The 12,799-nt window shown below is 47.0% G+C and overlaps 1 protein-coding gene across 15 annotated transcripts in view; it reads right to left on the reverse strand.

Annotated features, from left to right (window-relative positions):
• Positions 1-12,799, reverse strand: part of LOC122541318 (netrin-G1-like) — a 910,622-nt gene that overhangs the window by 71,026 nt on the left and 826,797 nt on the right. For 2 of the 15 annotated variants that reach the window (XM_043677976.1, XM_043677971.1), the window contains exons 1-2: positions 2,127-2,422; positions 333-366 (exon numbers count right to left, since the gene is read on the reverse strand). The exons of 2 other annotated variants lie outside the window; for them this stretch is intronic. The gene's annotated coding sequence lies outside the window, so the exon portion shown is untranslated. Of the gene's footprint in view, positions 1-332; positions 367-456; positions 701-1,060; positions 1,551-2,126; positions 2,423-12,799 lie in introns of those variants that run through there. 11 more of the 15 variants (XM_043677975.1, XM_043677974.1, XM_043677972.1 and 8 more) reach the window with 9 other exon arrangements.

Here is a 12,799-nt window from a genome sequence, read left to right on the forward strand (position 1 = left end):
CACCATTCGCAAACCTTGAACACACTTTTGCTATCTCCACAAACCGCAACACATACTCAACATCTCTAAACTCTCAAAACACACTCCACATCTCAGACCCCCAACACACACTCACCATCCCAAAACCACCAACACACACTCACCAACTCCACACCCCAAAACACACTGAACATCTCCAAACTTACAACATACACTTACCATTTCCAAACCACCAACACACTCATCATCTCCACACCCCGAACACACACTCAAAATCTCAAAGCCCTTGACACACACTCACCATCTCCAAACTCACAACACTCACCACCTCCACAACTCCAACACACACTTACCATCCCCAAACCTCTGACACACATACACCGGCTCCTGAAAGAGAAACAGCATGAATTAGAGCTGCACGGAAAAGGTGGAAGCTGAGAGAAAGTAGGGATGAGATGTCAGAGAAACAGACTGAACTTGAATAGTGAGAACAAAGGGTAGGGATGATCGTTAAAGATAGTTTGATGAATCTCGAGAGATGAAGGGTTGGACTTTATCGGAGCCAGAGATTCCCAGAATGAAATTTAAATTGGCGACAGACTGGAACCATCCCCTGCTGAGCTGTGGCCCTGGTTCACAAGCTTTTAAGTATTTCCCAGATCCTGTTGCACTGCCCGGCATTCAGTATGGTTTCAGATGGTGGAATGCCTTCTGCTGCTCTCTGCATGAAATAGACGAAATAGAAAGTGTAAGTAAAAAGCGGGGAGCATGAGAGATGCGCGGGTGCAGAGCTGAGGTTAGATACGGAAAGCTCTGCCCTTTTGCTATTTTCATTCCCCGGCGGAACTTAAGATCCATACAGGGAAGTAGCGTGTGTGTGTGTGTGTGTTGGGGCGAGGGGAGGGATGTGGCAGTGACGAGCAACTGACAGCGACAGAATAAACCTTTCTTTCAATTGATTAGAAGAGCCAGTACTGGGTGGTTGGACCGAATGGTCTCCTTCCTCCAAGTCTATTTCCGACCCCACATTATTCCTTCAAACATCCCGCGCCACCTTGTCCCTCTGAAGAATTAAACGCACCTCCTGATCCTGGATCTCCTGCAGGTTTCCCGGCCGCATTCCCAGTTTTCCCGAACGCCACAGACCCAGGGAGCAAACGACTGCTGGTGGCCCTCACACTGCCACTTGTGGGATCTTGCCGTGCGTAATCCGGCAGCTGCATTTCCGCGGTGACTACCGTTTTAGGAAAAGAAGTGTTTGATGGCTAGGAAAGGGTTTTGGGTTCATTGCTGGGCTGGTGAAAAAACAGGTGCTTCAGAAATGCAATTCCTTTGTTTCAGCATCACCAAGGGATGATAGTGAATATCTGAGTGGGGTGGACCCTGTCCAGCGGAATAGAGAAGAGGTTTTATTCACTTCTTTGGTGTGTGAGAGGGTCTGTCTCACTCTGACCCTCCGTGTTCAAATGGCCCACAACAACTCCCATCTCCTAACGCACCGCCCTCAGTCCCTCCCAGCTCCCGAATTGTTGGCATTCCAGAGCTTGAAATCCCGACTGGAAACAGAAATGAACTGGGAGTCGAGTGGGATAAAAGAAAGAAACATCCGACAGGAATGCTCTGCCCCACACTCTGCCTCCCCCCCCCCCCCCCGGATAAACAGCGGGCAATGGGAAACGTGAACAAATCAGAAATTGCTGGAGAAGCTCAGCATCGGTGGAGAGAAAACAGAGTTAACGTCTCGGGTTCAGTGACCCTTCCTCAGAGAAAAGTGTCAGCCCACTTTACAAAGCCCGGGACAACTGCAGCAATAAAACTCGGGGTTCATTGGAATGTAGGAAGTGTTCTGGAAACTGATCTTAGATTCGACTTAAAAGATATCCGAGGGCAGAGAAATAAAACCGGAGTGTTTCCTCTTACTCAAAGTAAACCAGGATGTCTGAACTCCGCCACTTCTAGCCCGTGAAAACGCCTCAGGACGGTGTAAAGGCGCTACACCAATGCAGTTTATTTGCGGCCACGTGGACGGTCCACCTTTTGTAACACCTCACTGATCTTGGACTGCAGGAGTCTATAGTCACCAGAAACCCTCCCCAACACCTCTCTCTCTCTCTCTCTCTTTCTGTCGCTGTGTGTCTCTCACTCACCGGCTGTTTCTGAAGGGGGTTTCCTACCCCGGGTTACTGCAATCTCCGATTGTGAACAGAGACAGTTCCATTTTGAAGCTCCCAATTGGAGGCCGCCTTGATGCGCTGAGAGCCCGTGTGTGTGTGTGTGTCACTGGAGACGGGCCGAAAGTTCCCTCCCTCCCAGAGCTCGGCGCGTCCACACCTCCCAGATCCAGAGCACCAGCAGCGTCGGCGCTGAGTGAATCACACGAAGGCAGCGCTCCCCGACAGGCTGGGGAGAGGACATCACTTTCGCTGAAAGGAAACAGCAAAGGGGTGGAGGTGGTGGGGGGGTGGGGAGGGTGTCGCCTGAAAGCTTTTGGAGATGGCAGTGAACTTGGACGCACGGTCCAGAGGATCTGGCTTCAAACCCAAATCTGATCAATTTAAATTCAGTTCAGAAAACTGTCATTCTCGGGTTAGTATGAGGAGCACGGAAACATTGGTGCGGACAAACCAACCCACACTGGTGGGTTTTCAGTCAAAGGTTCCAGACCCACAACAATGTGGTCGATCCTTAACCGGCCCCTTTGAATTCCGCAGCAATTTGCTCAGTTCTGCGGTAGCCAGTATCAGGTAACCAGTGTTAGACTTGTCCATTAGAGTTCACATTGCACTAGAAGCATGGTAAAGGCGGATAGGAAGCAGCTATTCACCTCAGTTGAAAGGACAATGACGAGTGGGCTCAATTTGAAGGAGGCTTAAAGAGGGTTTGTTGGGGGGCGGGTGGTGGAGGGGGCTGATGGGGTGGAGAATCACCCAGAGGGTGGTGGAAATGTGGAATGCACTGTCTTGGAAGGTACTATAGAGGCAGGAAGTCGCAGACCCATTTGAGAAGCGCTTGGGTGAGCTCTTGAAATGCCAGAACATTCAAGTCTGTGGGTCAAAGTCCGAGAAAGGGTGCTGGAGGGATTGTGTCTTGAGTAAAGGCTAAACGGGTTTGGACTTTACTCTCTGGAGGTTAGACGATTAAGAGTTGGTCTCATTGAAATATGTTGGATTCTTAAAGAGTTTGACAGGGTCAATGCTGAGAGGATGTTTCCCTTCTTGGAGAGTCTTGAACCGGAAGGTACAGTCTCAGAATGAAAGGATGCTAGTTTAAGAAGGAGGGAGGAGGAATTTCTTCACTCAGAGTTGTGAGTCTTTGGAACAGATAACTGTCTGGGCAGGGTCCTTGTGTATATTTAAGGCTGAGATAGACTCTTGATCAGCAGAGGAATGAAGGGTTACAGGGAAAGAGCAGGAAAGTGGACGTGAGGAACGTCGGATCAGCCATGATCCATATGAATGTTGGAGCAAACTTGAGGGGCTGAATGGCCTTCACCTGATCCTATTTCTTATGATCTTATGTAGCTAGATTGGTGCAGACTCAAAGGGTCTCCTTAGCGCTCCATGACAACCCTTGCAATGTCAGGAAAGTGGGATCCAGAAAGCTTTCAGATCTGAAGCTTGGAGTAAAGGAACACCCACTGTCCCTCACCACTGCAGGTCTCACTGGAAATGCCCTGCCTCAGGGTTTCAGGGGAATGACAGAGGGCTAGCACCCCGATGGCATAATGGTAATAACACTTGATCTGTGGTCAAGGCTTCGCCCTCAGGGGACATAGATTCATAACCCCACCATGTCATTCTTAAAATCAATGACTAACCAGTAATAGTGACCACCTTGTTCACCAAAGCCCTTTTTGGGAAGGAAATCGACCATCCTTACCATACCTGGCTTTCAAGTGACCCCAGGCCAGAGTGATGTAGCTGATTCCCAACTGCCCGCTGCCACTCAGTTCATGGATATTGCTGCCCTTTGGCAGGTTTCGTGGGAAAGAAAAGAGGGCAAAGAAAAAACAGGAGTTGTGATGTCATATTACAGGTATACAAGAACACTTCTTTGGAATCCTGTGCTCAGTTCTGGTCTCCCTGCTATAGGAAAGATATTGTGAAACTTGAAAGTGTTCAGAAAATATTTACAATGATGTGGCTAGGGCTGGAGAGATTGAGCTACAGGGAGAGTTTGAATAGGCTGGGGCTGTTTTCCATGGAGCATCGGAGGTTGAGGGGTGTCCATATAGAGGTTTATTAAATCATGAGGGGCATAGATTGGGTGAACAACCAAGGTATTTTCCCCTGGGGTAGGGGAGTCCAAAACTAGAGGGCATAGGTTTAAGGTGAGAGGGGAAAAATTTAAAAGGGACCTAAGACGCAACTTTTTTTCACACAGAGGGTGGTGCGTGGATGGAATGAGCTGCCAAAGGAAGTAGAGGAGGACAGTACAGCTGCAACATTTAAAAGGCACCTGGGTGGGTTCAGGAATAGAAAGGGTTTAGGGTTTTTGCTGGAAAAAGGGACGAGATTAAATTAGGGTATCTGGTCGGCATAGACGAGTTGGACCGAAGGGTCTGTTTCCATGATGTACAGCTACATAACTCTGTCCTGAGTGTTTGTATGGTTAGGCCAGACAAATAAATGTCTATGTGCAGCCTCATTATCACACCCAATTACAGCAATAGATATACAAGTGAACATTTCTGACCCCATGCTTCTGTGAGGGTTTTATTAAAAAAACATTTTTTTTTGACTGCTGGAAAACAAATCTGCCTCCCGCTCTAAAGCTCCCCAAGGGCCAAGTATCCAGCGTTTAACGGGTTAAATGTAACCCTACGATTCCTGAAGATCCCATGGCGGATTTTGATGGTTGGGTGGCGAGGTACTGAACTGGTGAATCCATAGGATCGAAACCACTGGGAGAGAAAAGGAAGATGATATAAATAATGAGGAACAAAAACAGAAATTACTGGAAAAGCTCAGCAGGTCTGGCAATATCTGATTTCTCGTCGCACTTGCTGAGCTTTTCCAGCAATTTCCATTTTTATTTCTGAATTCCAGCATCCACATTTCTTTCGGTTTTTATTGAAAATAATGAGGAACTGGATTGAGGCAGGGTGAAGGCTGAGAGCTGGAGTGGGAGGAATTCCTCGGAGGGCCACATTGTGTGACATGCATCCCGATCCCCTGAATTCCCATTTCTGCCCAATTCTCGGGATTGACAGCACTCCGATCTGGCAACAGGGCATGGTGGGGGCGGGGGGGGGGGGGGGGGGATTTGGGGGATGTGGGACGGGGAGTGGTAAATGGCCAGAACTGGGCGGGACGAGATCCTCACATTAACAAAAAAAACTCATCTAAGCATAGTAAATACGAGCAGAGGGCCAGACGTGTGAGTAGGGAAAGAGCGAAGCCTGAATTCCTTTTTTTTATTTCTGATTGTTTAATCTTTACCATTCACTCTGTTTCTAGTTCTTTATCTGGAAGTCTCGCTGGACTGAAATCCTTTAATGATGAATTTATATTCCAGGATTTGTCAACCTAGACAGATATCTAGACAGCCACATTTTTTCTCAAGCCTAATATTCTGATCTTTAACTCGTTGCTGAGAGAGCTCCGTGCTCACATTAGGTGAGGAATATTTACCTTTGAAGATTGCTGCAGGTTGTTTGATAAAATATTGCTCCCGGGACTTAATGGACAACTGGCCTGCACTTATCTGAAATAGTGGCTGTGGGATTTTTAATACTAGCATTGAAAGGAATGAGTTGAATGTTTGATGTTTTGTTGAAAAAAAGCGCTTCTAACAGTGCAGCCTTCTCTCAATAACGTTCCTCTAGAAATGCAGTCCACCTGACCCTGAAGAAGGGTCACTGGAGCCGAAACGTTAACCCTCTTTGTATCTACAGATCCTGCTGGATCTGCTCAGTTCGTTTTTTCGCATGTTCTGATTTTGTTTCTGATTTCCAGCAGCTGCAGGGTTTTTTTTTCGTTTTTATCTCAGTATTGTCTAAACTGGAGTCAGTACTGACTCTACCATAGACCAGTATTCACTCAGTAACCACCTTTCAAAACTGCAGGAACCCCCACCTCCTTGCCCTTGGACAGTTGCGCATAGAAACATAGGAGTTAGGAGCGGGAGTAGGCCGAGGGATGGCTCAGTCATTCATTCTGGCCCAAGGCTGATCAGAGAGCTCCATTCCGTAGTCCAGCCTTTCCACCAAATCCCTTGATTCCTTTCAGCTACAAGAGGTATATTTCCCTGCTTTTTGAAACTTCTTGCACTCACTCTTCAGCTGTTTGGCTGTCCCTCCAGGTCGAGGATGGGAGTGATGGCTAAATAATCTGACCCTGGAGTAATGAACTCTGCCAGGGGTGCAGAGGTGGAGAATTATATGGTGAATGGGTGTGATATTCTGTATTCTATGTACACTCCCTCAGTACTCACCCTCTGACAGTGTGACACTCCCTCAGTACTGACCCTTTGGCAGTGCAGCTCTCCTTCAGTATTGACACTCCACAGTGTGGCACTCCTTCAGTACTGATACTCTACAATGCTGAACGCCCTGAGTACTGACCCTCTGACAGTGCGACACTCCCTCAGTACTGACCCTCTGACAGTGCGACACTCCCTCGGCACTGACCCACTGACAGTGCAGCACGCCCTCAGCACTGACCCACTGACAGTGCAGCACTCCCTCAGCACTGACCTTCTGACAGTGCGGCACTCCCTCAATACTGACTCTCTGACAGTGCGGCACTCCCTCAGTACTGACCCTCTGACAGTGCAGTAGTCCCTCTGACAGTGTGGCATTCACTCAGTACTGGCCTTTTGACAGTGTTGCACTCCCTCAGTACTGACCCTCTGAGAGTGCCGCACTCCATCAGTACTGAACTTCTGATAGTGCAGCATACTCTCCAGACCTCTCCTTTAACAGTGCTGCATGCTCTCATGACTGCCCATCATCAGTAGAGATCTGTTTGTCAATAGTTTGCTCGTGAAAGATGTGATGTCCGATTCTGCACGACTATGCTTTGGAGCTGAATGTTAAATGTGGCCAATGCATCAGTGAGCTGAGTGTGTGAATTTGCCCTGAGGAAAACTCACAGCCCAATCAGCTGCCTCTCCCATCTCTCCAGCGAACTGTAACACCTAATTACAGGATATGTGGCCAATGGGTTTAACACAGATAGATCAGGACAGTGATGTGCAGGAACCCACTCCCACTGCCATCCTGCTGATCCTCAGACAGCGCAGTATGGTGCTGTGTCCTTCCCTAATGCAGAAACACTCTTCCTCTTCAGGATGAAACATTAAACTGAAGCCCAGGTTCCCTCCAGCCTGTGATATTTCAACATTTCAACTCATTCTTACAACCTGCACAACATCATTTGTTTTCAGCCATCTGTTAAAGTGAATATTGAGGTTTTGGTGTTAAATATTTATACCTTGTCGACTGATTAAAGATTCTCACACACCACATTAATTCACCAAACATTGAAATGAAGGAGCAATTTATATGATGACATTAGCATTGTTTATATATTCCACATCCATTGGTAATCAGAATCAATTATTTAACATCAACATTTGGGATGTGATTATTTTCCCATGGTTGGAACTGTCAGCTTTTTCACACATTCGTCCTGGGGATGTGGGCGTGACGAGCAAGGTTTGCATCTATTCTTCACTCCCTGTTTACTGAGATGTTGTTCATTTTTACGATCTGGCTCAAGTTAACCCTTCATTGCTCTGAGAAGGTGGGAATGAATTTTCTCAAAGCTCCTCACAGACAATGGAATACTTCAGGAGTTGAGTCAGTCAGAAACATTGCTGCCAAGTGTGCACAACAATGTTCCATCAATAGCAATGAAATACATGATCAAAACTCGGCTTTTATATTCCAGAGACACTTAGTGGGCACCGCTTTATACTGTGACAGGAAAGAGGGTGGTTCAGACAACATCTGCTCCAGTCTCGGGGGGGGGGGGGGGGGGGGGGGGGAGTTAGATCATCATTGAGACCAACGTAGGGGGCAATCATTGAGGAAATAAAATCACAGAAGTTTATAGTATATAAGGAGGCTATTTGACCCATCCTGTTCACATTGGCTCCGGGTGTAGCTACCCAGTTAATCCCACTCTTCAGTCCTACCTCCTTAGCCCGGTAACTTTGTCACTTCAAATATATACCCAGCTTTATTTTGAAACGTCCTCTTGGATTCACCTTCATCACCCTCCCAGGCAATGTATTCCAAATCGTAATAACTATTTGAGTGAAGAAATTCCTCCTCATCTCACTCCTAGCTCTCTACTGCTGACAGTCTTGACATTGTGACCCCTCATTACTGACATACCAGCTCGTAGAAAAAGAATGCCCTTCCTTACACTGTCAAAATTGTTTGTTATTGTCAACACCTCAATAAGGGAACCTTTTAATCTTCTCTGCTCCAAGGAAAATAAATCCAGTTTCTCTAATCTTTAATTGCATGCAACATCCTTCATTGATGGTATCATTTGAGTAAATCTCCTCTGAATTCTCTCCGGGGCTTTAACATCCTTTCTTAAATAAGGCACTGAGAACCGAATACCACACTACAAATGTGGGCCGACCAATGATTTGTAAAAGTTAAATAACACTTCTGAGATTTTACTCTCTATGCCTATATTTCTAACCAGATGATCAATTTAGCCTCTTAAAAATTGCCTCGCATCCTTCAGAGAATCATACACATGATGCTCCTGTACTCCTCTCAAATTTGTACCAATTAGTCTGTATTGTCTTTCTGTGTTTCTTCTGCCAAAATGTATGAGCTCACATTTCTCTGCATTGAAATTCATTTGCCAGGTGTTATCCCATTTGGCCAACCGGTCAATGTCCCTCTGACGTCACTCAGCACCATCCGTACAATTCACTATTGGAATGTTTCTGGCTCACACAGTGATTTGGGAGCCTGCTGTTTCCATATCAGAGGTGAAATTACAGCTCAGTGCATCCACTGCACTGCACTGGCAACTCAGTGCTCCCAATTCCATCCAATAACAGCACAAAGCTTGCAGAGATCAATAAATCTGTCCCTTTGTTGCGCTGATGTTCTGCCCTTTTTCTTGTATCCTGTCCTTTCTCTCACGCTCTGTGTCTCAGTCTTTCTTTCCCTGTCTCCTTCACTTTCCTTCTGTTTCACAACTCCCCCCACCCCCCACCTCTCTCCTCGTTCTCTGGTCCAAACCTTCTGTCGCCAGCTGATCGGAATGTGGATCCAACATGAAACTTGAGATCCCTGTGGAGTTTCTGATGCACTGACCTTAAGCACAACTCCCCTGTTCCTCAACACCCTCCAACAAAGTCTCAGTCCCTAAGCTGAAGTCGGAGAATATGGGTCGTTTCCGATATATTTTTGTACATGCACTCTCTGCATGTTGTATCAGCTCTCTGTTCGAATGCTCATTGTAATTTAAAGGCACCATTCTCTTGCAGGGCTGGAAGCTACAGAGCATGCTTGCTCTAGTGAGGGAGAGAAAAAACGCTTGGTAGTTTAATGAGGTGAGGCTTTTTCTTAAATAAGACCTCTAAAATAATGACAGCAGCTAAACAAAAAAAAAAGAACTGTGGATGCTGGGTTGAAGATTCTTCAGCACTGTGGTTGACAGGGCCATTAGCTGTATCAACACGCCCCCACCCCCATCTCCCAAAATTCAGCTCTCACCTCCCCCCCTTCCCTCCCACAACAGCATGAGGGACCTTTTTGTCCTCAGCGACCATCCCATCAGCATCCACATCCAAAGGATCATTAACTGCCATTTCTGCCACCTCCAGTGGGATGCCACCAACAGATTTCCCTCACTTGTCAGCCTTCCGCAGGGACTGTTCCCTCTGGGACACCCTCATCCACTTGTCCTTCACTCCTAACACCCCATAACTCACAAGGCACCTGCCCTCCTCAGTACCCAAGGCCTTCCAAGTGAAGCAGTGCATTACCTGCACTTCATTCAATGTAGCCTATTGTATTCACTGCTCACAATGTGGCCTGCTCTACACTGGGGAGATGAAGTACGGACTGGGTGATTGTTTTGAAGAATGCCTACATTCAGTCTGCGGAAATTACCCCAATGTTCTGGTTGTCTGCTGCCTTCTTCATCACCAAATCCTCACCACCTGATGCATGGAGGAAGAACACCTCATCTTCTGCTTGGGACTCTAACCACACAGCATCAACATCAATTTTGCCGGTTTCCTCATATCACCTCTTCCACCACCTCATTCCAGACCCAACCCTCCAACTCAGCACCACCCTTTTGAACTGTCCCACCCGTTCATCTTCCCTTCCACCTATCCACTCTACCCTCCCCTCCAACCTATCACCATCACCCCCACCTTCATCTACCTTTCGCCTTCCCAGCTACCTTCCCCCCAGCCAAACCCACCCTCCTATTTTTCTGTCAGTACCCTTCCCCCACCATTCCTGGTGAAGGGCTTATGCCTGAAACGTCAATTCTCCTGCTTCTCAGATGCTGCGCATGCGTTGTGTGTTGCCAGTGCCACACGTCTTGACACTGCCATCTAAGCACACCACCTTGTTCCCATCATGCTTGCTGTAATGCTTCAGCAAAGCTCAGAGCAAGGCTGAAAAAAATATATCATTTTCTGCTTGGGATGGGCGGCACAGTGGCTCAGTGGTTAGCACTGCTGCCTCAAAGTACCAGCGTCCCAGGTTCGATTCCAGCCTCGGGTGAATGTCTGTGTGGAGTTTGCACATTCTCCCTGTGTCTGCGTGGGTTTCCTTTGGGTGCTCTGGTTTCCTTCTACAGTCCAAAGATGTGCAAGTCAGGTGAACTGGCCATGCTAAATTGCCCGTAGTGTTAGGTGCATTAGTCAGAAGGGAAATGGGAGTCTAGATTAGAGTGGTGCTGGAAAAGCACTTCAGGGAGGGGAAATGGATTTGGGGTGGGTTACTCTTTGGAGGGTCGTGTGGACTGGTTAGGCCAAAGGGCCTGTTTCCACACTGTTGGGAATCCAATCTAATCTAACTCAGCAGCATTCTGGACTCAATATTAATTTCAATAATTTTAGGGCCTGAGCATTTCCTCTTGTTTCCTTACACATACGCAACAGACATTGTCACAAGATGGGTTGCTACACACCCATTGTCAGCTATTGATCATCTCCATTAGCAGCAATCCATTCCTGAAGAAGGATCACACCCGAAACATCGACTTCTCCACCTCCTGATGTTGCCCGGATTGTTGTGTTCTTCCAGTCTTCTGCAGTCATTCCCACTGGCTGAATTTACTCAATCCTTTGAGCAGAGTCATTAGGGACATTTAAGCGACTGCTGGACATGCATATGGACAGCAGTGAATTGAGCGGTGCGTAAGTTAGGTTATTTTATTTTACATTAGGATTAATGCTTGGCACAGCATCATGGACCAGAGGGTCTGTTCTGTGCTGTACTTATCTATTTTCTATTCTATGTTCTTTGTCTTCACAACTGTTTTTTTTCTCAATTTGGCTCTATCTCCACCCAGCGTTTACTCCTCTCCCCACCCCCACCCCCCCACACCCCCAGCATAAATACCTACCTTTCCCTAGATACCATCAGAACTGAAGTAGGGTCACTGGACCTGAAATATTAAACTCTGTTTTCTCTCCACAGATGCTGCTAGATTTTTTCATCCAATTTCAGATTTTGTTTCTGACAGCAATAAAATTTGATGTGACAGACATTGCTACCCAGACAGTGAGGTGGATCTGAATTTCAGATCTTGCTCCTATGAGATCCCGAACTATCCTCCCACCAAACCCATATGACATTATCAAGTGGGTGGTTCCTGAGGCAATCTTTCCCATAGGCAGCACGATGGCTTAGTCATTAGTACTGTTTCCTCACAGCACCAGTGACCTGGGTTTGAATCCAGCCTTAGGTCACTTTCTATTTAGTGTTTGTCTATTATTTCCCCATGTCTGCATGGGTTTCTTTTGGGTGCTGCAGTTTCCTCCCACTGTCCAAAGATGTGCAGCTTAGTTGGATTGGCCATGCTAAATTGCCCATGGTATTGAGGCGAGTTGGGTAAACTGGTGGCAATGCAGTGTTACAGTGATAGGATAGGGGAGGTAGATCTGTAGTGCTGGAAAAGCATAGCAGGTCAGGCAGTATCTGAGGAGCAGGAGAGTCAATGTTTTGGTCATAAGCCCTTTATCAGCCCTTCGTCATTCCTGATGAAGAGCTTATGCCCGCAACATCAATGCTCCTGCTCCTCGGATGTTGCCTGACCTGCTGTGCTTTTCCGACACTATACTGTCAACCCAGATCTCCAGCATCTGCAGTCCTCACTTTCTCCGAGGGGAGGTAGATCTGGGTGGGATGCTTTTTGGAGGGTCAGTGTGGTCCCGATGGTCCAAATGGCCTGCTTCCACACTGGAGAGATTCTATGATTTTCAGCGTTATCCCTAACAGACTTTCACGGTGCTTAGCTAAATATTGATACAAGACATGTTATACGGTCATTGAGATGTACAGCATGGAAACAGACCCTTCGACCCAACTTGTCCATGCTGACCAGATATCTTAGCCTAATCTAGTCCCATTTGTCAGCACTTCATCCATATCCCTCTCAACCCTTCCTATTCATATACCTATCCAGATGTTTTTTTAAATGCTGCAATTGTGCCAGCCTCCACCACTTCCTCTGGCAGCTCATTCCATACATGCACTATCCACTATGTGAAACGGTTGCCTCTTAGGTCCCTTTTACATCTTTCTCCTCTCACCCTAAACGTATGCCCTCTAGTTCTGGACTCCCCCACCCCAGGGAAAAGACCTTGTCTTTTTATC

The sequence above is a fragment of the Chiloscyllium plagiosum genome, chromosome 37 (assembly GCF_004010195.1).
Source record: "Chiloscyllium plagiosum isolate BGI_BamShark_2017 chromosome 37, ASM401019v2, whole genome shotgun sequence".
Classification (NCBI taxonomy): Eukaryota; Metazoa; Chordata; class Chondrichthyes; order Orectolobiformes; family Hemiscylliidae; genus Chiloscyllium; species Chiloscyllium plagiosum.